The sequence below is a fragment of the Chiloscyllium plagiosum genome, chromosome 9 (genome assembly GCF_004010195.1).
Source record: "Chiloscyllium plagiosum isolate BGI_BamShark_2017 chromosome 9, ASM401019v2, whole genome shotgun sequence".
In the NCBI taxonomy this organism is placed as follows: domain Eukaryota; kingdom Metazoa; phylum Chordata; class Chondrichthyes; order Orectolobiformes; family Hemiscylliidae; genus Chiloscyllium; species Chiloscyllium plagiosum.
In genome coordinates, this window is record NC_057718.1 from 73228096 (window position 1) to 73241631 (window position 13536).

The following is a 13536-nucleotide window of genomic DNA, read 5'->3' on the forward strand; positions in this document are numbered from 1 at the left end:
GACCCTTTAAAAGGGAGGAGGAATTTCTTCAGCTAGAATCTATGGAACTATACCTCCGCAGCCTTCTGTAGTAACAAATAATTGAGTGTATCTAAGACAGATACATAGATTTGTGATCAGTAAGAGTATCAAAGGTTATGGGGTAGAAGGCAGGAGAATGGAATTGAGAAACGTACCAGCAATAATCAAATGGCAGAGCAGACTTGATGGGCTGAATGGCCTAATTTTTCTCCTACATCTTATAGTTTTCTGATCATATGGTCTAACCTACTCACTGACACCCAATTTGGGTTCTACCAGGGCCACTCATTACAGCCTTAGTTCAAAAATGGATTTAAAAAGCTGAATTCCATAGGTGGAGGTGAGCAATTGGGAAACAGACCTTGACATCAAAACCACATTCAAGCAAATGAGCCATCAAGGAGTCCTAGAAAAACTGGAATCAGTGTGTATTGGGAGACTTTGACAGATGGAGTCATACTTGGCACATAGGAAGTTGGTTATGGTCGTTGGAGGTCAGTCATCTCAGCTCCAGGACATCGCTACAAGAATTCCTCAGGCTAGGTCCAAGGCCCAACCATCGTCAGCTGCTTCAATAACCTTCCCTCTATCATAAAAAAGTAGCAATGTTTGCTGATGATTGCACAATGTTGAAGACCATTTGTGCTTCCTCTGGACTGCTGCAATATCAGTGTCCAGGTCTTGTTGCATTTGAACAATGTCCAGGCTTGGGATAAAAAGTGACAAGAAATTCTAATGCCAAAAATGCCAGGCAGTAACCATCTCCAATTAAGAGGGAACTCCAACCATTGTTCCTTGATGTTTAGTGGTGTTATCATCACGGAATGCCCCAATATCACCAAACCTGGTGTTGTCATTGACCAAAAACTCACTGGACTCACCATATCCATATAGTGGCTGCTAGAGCAGATTACAGACTAGGATTACTGAGTGACTATCTCACCTCCTAATTTCCCAAATCCTGTCCATCATCTACAAGACACAAGTCAGGAGTCTGATGGGATTCTACCTACTTATCTGGATGGGTGCAGCTCCAACAACATTCAATGTAGCTCAACACCATCCAGGAGAAAGCAACCCACTAAATTGGCAGCACATCCACACAAACATCCACTCTATCCACTGATACTCAATAGTAACATTGTTTTATGTGCAAGATGCACTACAGATTTGCCAACGATCCTTGGGGTTATCGACCACACACTAAAAACCACACACTGGTCAGCATTTTCACTGCTTACAATTCCTCAGATAGTGAAGCAGTTAGAGTCATAGAGATGTACAACACTGAAACAGACCCTTCGTTCAGCTCTTCCATGTTGATCAGGTATTCTAAATTGATTAAAAACTCACCTCCTAATGCCAGGATGAGCAGAGGGATCTTGGTGTCCATTTACACAGATCTCTGAAAGTTGCCACCCAGGTAAATAGTGCGGTGAGGAAGGCATATGGCGTACTGGCTTTTATTGGTAGAGGAATTGAGTTCCGGAGTCCTGAGGTCATGATGCAGTTGTATAAGACTCTGGTGCGGCCGCATCTGGAATATTGTGTGCAGTTTTGGTCGCCATACTATAGGAAGGATGTGGAGCATTGGATAGGTATATGGAGGATAGTGGGTTAGTGTAGTTTAGGTGGGCTTGGATCGGCGCAACATCGAGGGCCCAAGGGCCTGTACTGCGCTGTATTCTTCTATGTTCTATGTTGTATGGATAGGTATGTGGAGGATAGTGGGTTAGTATAGGTTAGGTGGGCTTGGATCGGTGCAACATCGAGGGCCAAAGGGCCTGTACTGCGCTGTATTCTTCTAACTCATTTTCCAGCATTTGGCCCATAAACACATCCTAATGCCTTGCACAGTCTAGTTCAACGACGAGGTGACAACTAAGCAAAGAGAGATTGACTAGTCACTTGACTTCTTAGAAGAGGAAGTATGCATGTTTGACAGAAGTTGACAGCAGTTGATGATGCTGCTCAAGAATCCAGGGCAGTAGTGATAGATGGCAGACAATTCTGAGTAAGCCTAATAGTAGCTAGATTCAAGACTAAATTATTTGAGAGATTGTATGGACTATCATGTGGACACTCAGAGCGAGGAGCTAATTGTGTCTGAGCAATGTTCCGATCTTGAAGGGATTGTTAGATTTCTAGTCATTAGGCTTAATGCTATTTTGTTAATTATTCAATGAAAGTTTTGTCAGCTTTGCTCTATTGACATCCTCCAGTTTCTGGGCAGTATAAAGTTATGTAGGATTACACAAGGGCTGTACATGCAATCTTCAAACAGTATGCAAAGGGAATTCATCTATTATGGTGATGTAGAAGGCCTATAAACTCCTAAGATGACACTCTGAACTCACTTAGCTTCATGTTGTGCTTCCTTGAGGTTCTGTTTCTCCCAGAAAGCAGCAGTATTCCTGGCACAACTTTGTGTGATACTCAGTGACCTTCAAGATTGTTGATAGGAGAAACAAACAAATAGGAGTAATAACATATGAAAAGACCATAATAAAGGTATTCCAAAGTGCTATATTTGAGTAGAGTACTTGGTTCTATGTAACATTGAATCACTTGGGTGTATAGGTGTCAAAGTTCTTTAATCTTTTCCTACTGCTACGTCTGCATGCTACCTACACAACTGCAGTGTTTTTGAGCAAGTCTGCTAACTATTTGCTAGCTTGGCTCATGACTTTAGCAGGCTCAGACACAATTAGCTCCTCACTCTGAGTGTCCACATGATAGTCCACACAATCTCTCAAATAATTTAGTCTTGAATCTAGCTACTATTAGGCTTACTTGTAGAAGAGAACATAAAGTGCCAAAGAAATAAGGATAGGCTAAGTGAGTGGGCAAAGATCTGGCAATTGGAGTACAATGTGGAAGAGAGAAACTATCCATTTTACCAGAAAGAAAATTTTATCAAATGTTGTAGAGCTTAGAAATGTAGAGAGATCTAGCTATTCTAATGCATGAATCACAGAATGTTAGTATGTTGGTGATGTTATATTTCATTGGGAGAAGAATTGAATGCAAGAGTAGTGAAGTTGTGCCACATCGACAGTATTATGTAGAGTGTTGCACACCATTCTTGGTGTTTTGGACTGGACCAAATCCTTTCAAAACATGTCAAGGAGATAGCCTAGACCCTAACTTTTTATTATTTTAAAGACAAGTACAAAGTGTTATGTTCCGGATACAATTTGATTCTTTTGCTTCAAGCCTGAGTTTGACCATTTATACACTGTAGTTGAAATTGTAAGATATCATGCAATAAGTATCTTTAGAGTAGAGGAGAGGAACTTTTTATTTGTCATTTCCACCATATACAGTAAAAAAGGATACGATTTGTGTTACGATTGAGCCCTCCACTATCACCTGATGAAGGAGCGTCGCTCCGAAAGCTAGTGTGCTTCCAATTAAATCTGTTGGACTATAACCTGGTGTTGTGTGATTTTTAACTTTGTGAAAAAGGAGACAGCATTCATCCAGGACTGAGGGTGCTACATGGACAAACTACACACTCATACACGGCATAAAGTGCAAAACATGCAAGTTACGGTGTAATAGACAAATTATACATAATAGACATTTTTCGAGCAGCAATTCAAAGTTGTGCAAAGAAATTCAGATGGGAAAGTGTCTGATTGTACTGTGTTATGGAGCTTGATGGCGTGGGAGAAGAAACTGTTGCACAGTCTGGCCATGAGAGACTGAATGCTCCAGTATCTTCTGCCAGATGGCAGGAGTAAGGATTATGTGGAGTCTTCCACAATGCTCTTAGCCTTTCAGTTGCAGTGTGTGGTGAAGAGAGACCCCAGTGATCTTCTCAGCTGTCCTCACTATCCGTTGTAGGGTCTTACGATCTGAGACAGTGCAATTCCCAAACCAGGCAGAGATGCAGCAGCTCAGGGTACTCTCAATGAACCTTCTGTAGAATGTGGTGAGGATGGGAGTTGGGAGGTGGGCTTTCCTCAGCCTGCACAGAAACTAGAGATGTTGCTGGGTTTTCTTGGCTATGCAGCTGGTGATGAGGGTGTGGGCACAATTCTTTGCCAGGTGTAAGCCAAGAAATTTGGTGCTTCTCACGATCTTCATAGGGGAGCTGTCAATGTCCAGTGGAGAGTGGTTGCTCCATACCCTCCTAAAGTCAACAACCATCTCTTTTATCTTGTCCACGTTCAGAGACAGGTTGTTGGCTCTGCACCAATCCGTTAGCCGCTGCACCTCCTCGCTGTATGCTGAATCGTCATTTGTGCTGATGAGACCCGCTACAGTTGTGTCATCAGCAAACTTGATGATGTGATTCGACCTGTGCATCGCTGCACAGTCGTGTGTCAGCAGGGTAAACAGCAGTGGAATGAATACACAGCCCTGGGGTCCCTTGTGCTCATTGTGATGGTATTAGAGATGCTGTACCCAATGCAGATTGATTTGGAGATGCCGGTGTTGGATTGGGGTGTACAAAATTAAAAATCACACAACACCAGGTTATAGTCCAACAGGTTTAATTGGAAGCACTAGCTTTCGCAGCGTCGCTCCTTCATCAGGTGATATTGGAGGTGGTAGAGCGATGCTCCGAAAGCTAGTGTGCTTCCAATTAAACCTGTTGGACTATAACCTGGTGTTGTGTGATTTTTAACCCAATCCAGATTGACTGAGGTCTCCCAGTCAGGAAATCCAGGATCCAGTTGCAAAATGAGGTATTTAGACCCAGCAGATTCAGCTTTCCAATCAGGTGCTGAGGAACAATGGTGGTAAATGCAGAACTGAAGTCTACAAACAGTATTCTGATGTAGATGTCCTTCTTCTCCAGGTGGGTGAGGGCCAGATGGAGGGTAGTGGAAATGGTATAATCGGTTGAGCGATTTGGTTAATATGCGAACTGCAGGGTGTCCAGTGAGGGAGACAACAGGGTCTTAATATGCCTCATCACGAGCCTATCGAAACACTTCATGATGATGGGTGTAAGTGCAACAAGGCAGTAGCCCTTGAGACAGGATGCTGAAAACTTCTTCAGCATGGTGATGATGGTAGCGGACTTGAAGCACGCTGGAACTATGGTGCAGCTCAGGGAGGTGTTGAAGATGTCCATGAGAACATGCACCAGTACGTCAGAGCATCCTTTGAGCACTCTGCCAGGAATGTTATCTGGTCCAGCTCGCTATATTCATTAATATTGCATTTTTGTAATGCATTTTACTATTGCACAATAGATTAAATTTAAACATTATTTCCAAACCCATTACTTCTCACACCTTCAATCCTTATCAGACCTATTTACATTAAAAGCTACCTCTGAATGAATATTGAAGACTACTAACTTATTCAAAAACAACACCCTCTCAACACAGTGTCTCCACAACTTGCCTGAAACTATGGAAAGGTTATAATATTAAACAAATCTCACAACCCAACCGTGGTAATCAGTTTAATATCCTTTATTCTTTTAGTAAGAACATGTGTAATTCCTAACTTATTTAGAGCATATAGGCCTCATACTTTTACTAACATTTGCTAACTTAAAAGACAAAAGGACTAACACCTGTTAGTTATCTAAGCAGGCCAGACAGTCACTCTTAATCCCATCAGAAGTAACAGCCACTATTTAACATATGTTTAAACCATCTCTTGTTTCCCCAGGACAGAAGTCACCCAAACCCCATTGTACAATAAATAAGACAATGTAACACCATAGTGATAAATTTTAATATATGTAAGAACTGTGTATAAAGAAGCTACTGTAACAACTGTATTTTGAGATTCCATCACTGCCTCGAACTGTGCTACTCAATTGTTCTAACATAGTAACATCCCATAAATACATCCTTGGCAAAAGCAAATTCAGATTAATAGATTTTCTCACATGCAATTCTAGCAGCAGGAAGGAAAGGAGGAAGGCTAGAGACCCTTTGAGAATGAGGGAGGTTATGAATTTAGTCAAAAGGGAAAAAGAAGCATATATAAAGTTTAGGAAGTGAAAATTGGACAGGACCCATGAGGAATATAAAGAAAGCAGGAAAGAACTGAAGTGGAAATTAGGAGAGCAAGAAGAGACCATGAAATGACCTTGGCAAGTAGGATTAAAGAGAATCCCGAGGCATTCTATACATGCATTAAAAACAAGAGGATAACTAGAGAAAAGGTAGGACTTTTCAAAGATAAAAGAGGGAACTGGTGCTGGGAGGCAGAGGTGTGGGTAAGATCCTAAATAAGTACTTTATGTTGGTATTCATCCAGAGAAGGATATGTAGGATAGTGAGATTAGTGTGGAGCATGTTATTATGCCAGGGCACTTTGAGATCAAGAAAGAAGTAGTGTTGGGTCTCTTGAAGAGCACTAAAGTGTAAAAGTCCCAAGGACCCGATAGTATCTACCCCAAGTTATTGAGAGAAGATTGGTGGGGTCTTGACCAAGATCGCTGTCTCCTTGCTAGCCACTGGAGAGGACCTGGAGGACTGGAAAATATCTAATGGTGTTCCTCTGTTCAAAAAGGGAAATAGGGATGATCCAGGAAACTATAGACCGGTCAGTCTCACATTGTGATTGGGAAGCTACTGAAAAGAGTTCTTGGGGATAGGATTTATGTGCATTTGGAAGAGCATGATCTAATTAGGGACAGGCAGCATGGCTTTGTGTGGGTCCCATCATGTCTTAATAATTTGATTACATTTTCTGAGGAGGTGACAAAGGTGATTGATGAGGGTGAAGCAGTGGACATTGTATCTTAGGAAGGCTTTCGACGAGGTCCGTCGACAAGGTAGGCTCATCCAGAAGATTAGGATGCATGGGATCCAAAGTGACCTGGCTGCTTGGATTAAGAACTGGCTTGCCCATAGGATAGTAGTGAAAGGGTGTTTTTTCTGGCTGGAGGTCAGTGTCTAGTGGTGTTCCCCAGGGATCCATACTGGGTCCTCTGTTGTTTGTGAGAAATGACTTGTATGAAAATGTAGATGGGGAGGATTAGTTAGTTCGTAGATGATACAAAGATCGGTGGAGTTGTGAATAGTGTCAAAGAATGCAACAGGATATCCTTCAGTTGTTTAATCTGGGTAAGTGTGAGGTGCTGCACTTTAGGAGATCAAATGTTAAGAAAAAGTATGCAGTTAATGGCAGGACTCTAAAGGACATTGATATACAGAGGGATCTTGGAGCTCAAGTCTATAAACCCCTGAAAGTGGCCATGCATGTAGATAGGGTGTTAAGGAAGGCATACAGCATACTTGCCTTTATTGACTGGGAAATTGAGTACAAGAGTCAGGATGTAATGTTGCAGCTTAATATAACGTTAGTTAGGTCCCACTTAGAATATTGTGTTCAATTCTGGTTTCCACATTACAGGAAGGATGTGAGACTTCGAAAAGGATGCAGAAGAGGTTTGACAAGATGCTGCCTGGATTAGAGGGTATGACCTACAAGGAGACACATGAAAACCTTGGATTGTTCTCTCTGCACTGCTGGAGGCTGAGGGGAAACTTGATAGAAGTCTATAAAATTATGAGATGCATAGATTGGGTTAACGCTTAGAATCTTTTCCCCAGAGTTGAAATGTCTAATACTATGGGTCATACATTTAAGTTGAGAAGGGGAATGTTCAAAGGCGATGTGGAGAGGCAAGTTTTTGTGATAGGGATACATTTGATAGACTTTTAGATAAGCACATGAATATTAAGGAATGGAGGGATATGGACCCAGAGCAGGCAGAAGGGATTAATTTAATTTGACGTTATGTTCGTCACAATATCATGGGCCAAAGAGCCCATTCCTGTGCTTTACTGTTCAATGTTCTCACCCCAGCTTTTAACTGAAACAGGAACAGGAAAAAGCTTCCACATCCAGCTTCAAGTCTCCAGCAAATGCTACTCAAAGCTAAGCTAAAAATCCTGGTTCTGTGGGAGCTTAACCCTACCCATTCAGACTGCTTCTATTGTTCTGACGTTTTGAAAAACCCAAGGCCTAAAGCTTATTGTTGCAGTTATTGGCTTGAAGCAGACTGCTGGGCAGCTGTCTCAACTTCTCCAAACAATTAGGACAAAATACACCTCTTAAAGCTATAGTATCATTACATCTTCCACTTAAAAAACACCTGAACCACCAATATACAAAGAAAGTCATTCACCATTCACTACTACAGTCCATTTCAGTCCGTTTTTTGCCTCTGCCACTGAATACTTCCATCTTCCTTCAAAGTCATGACAATGTGTTGGCAATTTCATTCTCTTGTCCTGCCACGTTTATAATTTTCAAATCGAATGGCCACAATAATAAGCTTCATCTAAACAGTCTGGAATTTTTAATACTTAAATTTTTCCACGAAACTTTAAGAGGCTATGATCAGTATATACAAATGTTTCAGGCACATTGCTGTCAATGTAGATGTTGAAATGTTTTAATGCCAACACAATGCTCAAGGTCTATTTCTGTTGATGACTATTCAATTTTCTGGAAAAATATCCTTCTCGCAAGATGACAGCACTGACACCCACATCTTTTGCATCAATAGCCACCCTGAATGGCTTTGTGTAATTAGGGCTGAAAATGTGTTGCTGGAAAAGCGCAGCAGGTCAGGCAGCATCCAAGGAACAGGAGAATTGACGTTTCGGGCACAAGCCCTTCTCCTGTTCCTTGGATGCTGCCTGACCTGCTGCGCTTTTCCAGCAACACATTTTCAGCTCTGATCTCCAGCATCTGCAGCCCTCACTTTCTCCTTTGTGTAATTAGGTGTGATTAACAGTGGGGCAGTGGTTGATGGCTTTCAGATTGTCAAATTCCTTCTAACATTCCTTCATTCACTGAAATTTTGTGCACTTCAAGTCAGTGGAACAACTACACTACTAAAATTTGGCATGAGCTACTGATATTAAAAGAAGCCACTCAATCCCAGGATTTGTAGTATTTCCCTCGTCAATTGTCTAGGAGACTCCTCAATAACCTTTGTTTTCACATTCTGTGGGGCCATTTGTCCATATCCAATAACATGGCCCAGGAACGTGACTTGGGCTTTTGTGATTTCTTAGCCAAATTAATCACAAAGCTCACCTCCTGAAGTAGGTCAAACATTTTGATTGATGCTCCAGATGTTCCTTCCATGTGCCTAAAAATCATCAGATCATTGATGTACATCACACAATTGGGTTATCCTGAAATGATTTTCTGGTTAATATTTGAAATAGCTTGTGAATTTTTCATACCAAATGGCATGATTTTAAACTGGTACTGTTCATTTGTTGTCATAAAAGTTGACATTTCCTTCACTCTCAGATAAAAGGTATGTGCCACTATCCTCTGAATAAGTTAAACTTAGAAATACAAGTTAATGTCCAACCTTCTCAATACAGTCTTCCAAATATGGAATGAGATATGAATCAGATTTTGTAACTACATTAGCTTTTTGATGGTACCCAGTGATTATGGGTGGATTATCTGGTTTTGGCACCATTAATATGGGTGAGCTCCATTTGCTGCAACTTGCGTCAATTATATTGTCTTTGAGAAGGCTTTTAATTTCTTTTTGAACTAAAGCGAACTTGAGGGTTAAGTCTACAAGGACATTGCTTAATTGGAACAGCATTTCCTATATCTAAATCATGCACAATCAAATTAGTACTTCCCAGCTTATTCCCACATATCCCCATGTTCTTGTCATAATGTTTTCAGGTCTTTTCAAATTTCCTCTGTAGGGGAACCCAATAATTTATCACAATCTGAGAATCTTCTCATTGTCCAATTTAATTTGAGGAATATATAATTCTGAATCATCTAAACTTTGTTCTTCACTATTTTAAGCAGTAATGTATTCTTCTTTTGCTTTTCTTCCTTATCAAAGTACCACTTAATCATATTCACATCATATCTGGCATTCTTATTAAATAGTTCATCTCACTCAATTTCCTTTCAATTTGATAAGGCCCACTAAACCTTGCCTTTAAAGGTTTAGATTAGATTACTTACAGATTAGATTAGATTACTTACAGTGTGGAAACAGGCCCTTCGGCCCAACAAGTCCACACCGACCCGCCGAAGCGCAACCCACCCATACCCCTACATTTACCCCTTTAACCTAACACTACGGGCAATTTAGCATGGCCAATTCACCTGACCCGCACATTTTTGGATTGTGGGAGGAAACTGGAGCACCCGGAGGAAACCCACGCCGGGGAGAACGTGCAAACTCCACACAGTCAGTCGCCTGAGTCGGGAATTGAACCCGGGTCTCTGGCGCTGTGAGGCAGCAGTGCTAACCACTGTGCCACCGTGCCGCCCACTAATGGTGTTATAACCAGTGGTTCACCAACCACTGGTTATAACACTAACTAGCAAATTATCTCCACTAACAAATTGTGATATTTTGATTCCTTGTTTGTTTCCTGTGTCATTGCATGTGCTACTTTTAAATGCTGTCTAGCCAACTCACATTCTCTGTTTAATCCCTCCCTAAAATTTGATAGTCCATGTATGGTATCTAAATTCTGAATCACCAATTTCTCCTTAATTTGTGGTCCTGTCACTTCATGCCCCAAAACTAATTCAATGGACTGAATTTAGTTGATTCATTAAGTGCATCCCTAATCACAGGAAGTGCAAATGGAATTCTTTTATCCCAATCCTCTAGATAGACTTGACTATAAGCTCGCAACATGGTCTTTACAATTTGATGCCATCTTCCTAATTCTCCCTGCAATTCTGGATAGTATGCAGTGGACCCTGAAGCCACGCATTTAATTGTTCTCTCTCCCTATTCCTCGAATCTCTATCACGTGGCACGGGTAACAAACCAGATTTTGTTCCTCAGCTATCCATAACTTCCTTGGATGACTAATGTAAAATTTGATCCTTGATCTGATTGTATTTCTGTAGGTAGTTAAAAAAAATTGAATAACTCTTTGATAATTCTTTCAGCCATGATACTGAGTAATGGAATGGCCTCTGGAAATCCAACAGACACATCCATTATGGTTAACAAGTACTGATTCCCAATTTTTGTTTTAGGGAGGGATTCTATACAACAAATTAAGACTTTAATGAAAGACTCCTCAATTGTGGGAATTGGCTTAATGTGTGGCAAAATTCAACTGCATCCTTATGCAGTCCAGTCCAGTAAAAGTGTGTGTATTTTGGCTAGAATTTTCCTTACTCTCAAATGACTTTGTAATGCTAAATCATATGCCACCCGCAACACTTTCCTGTAGCCTACCAATCATACCACTTGAACTTCTGCCTATTTCTCAACCACCTGAATGTGATTGTCTCCGTTTCCTCATCAAGATGTAACATTCTGGGGATACACTTAGATTCTTCTTCACTTTGGTACAGTTACTTTAGTTTTTCATCTGTTATAATTCAGCTAATTTCTCTGAACTAAAAATATTTACTTTGTCCTCCACCTGTTCTTATTTTTTCTTAACCATTTGATCAAACATGGTCTCTGATAATTAAGCCACAACTTCCTTAGTTTTATTCTTTGATTTCTCCTTCTGTTTCAACCATTGGCTTTGTGACTTTGTTACCACACAGCCAGGAAAGATCCGAGGATAAACGTCCTGTAAAACCTCATTTGCTGGATTTTCCACTGGCTTTTCAACAAGAGTAGGCATCCCTACCACCCACGATCCAGCGATATCATTACCGTAGATGAATTCTATTTCCAGAACCAAGAAGCTATGAACCTGCACTCCAAGGTCTCTTAGTTCAGCAACACTCCCTAGGACCTTACCATTAAGTGTATAAGTCCTGCTAAAATTTGCTTTTCCAAATTGCAGCCACTCGCATTTATCTGAATTAAACTTCATCTGCCACTTCTCAGCCCATTGGCCCATCTGATCAAGATCCTGTTGTAATCTGAGGTAATCTTCTTCACTGTCCACTACACCTCCAATTTTGGTGTCATCTGCAAACTTATTAACTGTACCTCTTATGCTCGCATCCAAATCATTTATATAAATGGTGAAAAGTAGTGGAGCCAGCATCGATCCAGTGGCACTCCAGTCTGAAAAACAACCCTCCACCACCACCCTCTGTCTTCTACCCTTGAGCCAGTTCTGTATCCACATGGCTAGTTCTCCCTTTATTCCATGCGATCTAACCTTGCTAACCAGTCTCCCATAGGAACCTTGTCGAATGCCTAATTGAAGTCCATATAGATCATATCTTGTCATAGAATAGAATCCGTACAGTGTGAAAACACACCATTTGGCCCTTCAAGTCCATACCAACTCTTCAAAGTATATCCCATCCCGACTCATCCCCCTATTCTATCTCTGTAACCTTGCGTTTCCCATGGCTAATCCATCCAACCTACACTTCTCTGGATAATGTAGCATGGCAAATCTACTGAACCTGCACATTTTGCACTGTGGGAGGAAACCACAGTGCCCAGAAGAAACTCACATAGACATGGGGAGAATGTGCAATAAGCTCACAAACAGTCACCTGAGTCTGGAATTGAACCCGGGTTCCTGGCACTGTGAGGCAGCACTGCTAACCACTGAGCTACCGTGCTACCCTGTCATATTGCAGGGATGTTGAAATGTTGGAAAGTTTACTAGGATAATACCTGGAACAAGCAGATTGCCTTGTTACTCGATATTCACAGCAATATGCTTGATTCTTAACTGACTCTTAATTAGGGATGGGCTAGCCAGTGACTTCCTCATCCTTTGAATGAATAAAAAATACCCTTGCAGCATATGAGTGCAGCAAATGATTTTAGGAAACTAGAGCACCTGGCAGAAACCCATGGAAGCACAGGGAAAACATGCAAACTTCCACAAAGTCACTCATGACTATAATTGAACCCGAATCCCTGGTTCTGTGAGGCTGCAGTGCCAAGCATTGAGCCACTGTGCAACCCCAAAGCACAGAGTAGGTGAGTACAATGATGGTTTTGGTTCATGTAGGGAAAAGCTAAGTGCATATGGGTCAGCATAAGAATCAAAATACCTTGTGAGGAAATGTCTTGCTTTTGATAGACGTCCCTCACTACCAGCCTGGTTGTTAATGGAACCAATTCATTTAAAATGATGGTGGCAAGCCTGCACCTTGAAGTGTGGGTAGTGTTGTTATCCTCCGTTTAATAATTACTTTCAGGTTTGTACTTTAGTCATTTCAAAAGTTGTTTTTAACAAATTTGATAATGTCTGAATGCAGATTTATCATAATCCTCTGGTCGTTTTCAGTGTCACAGTGACTGAAATCGTCTGGAGTTACTGGTAGCCTAAAATACCTTAATCTCTTAAAGTATGGTAATTTGAGAAATTGAGCAATTGTTAAATGGCTTATCCACCAAATTTGTTCTTGGGCAGGATTTGGCTGAGAGGTTAATTGCGTCAGTCGAGCTGATGTTTATCCTGTGCTTAATCCAATGCATCAGGTGCAGGTACATATAACAAGTCACCGTTGGTATAAATACAGTAAGATCCAGCTGGACAGCAGCAAAGCTAAACAGAGCAGCAAACCATCATAACAGCTGCATCAGGTTGCCAACAACTTACAGAACAATGGTAAGTTGCACATGATATTTCA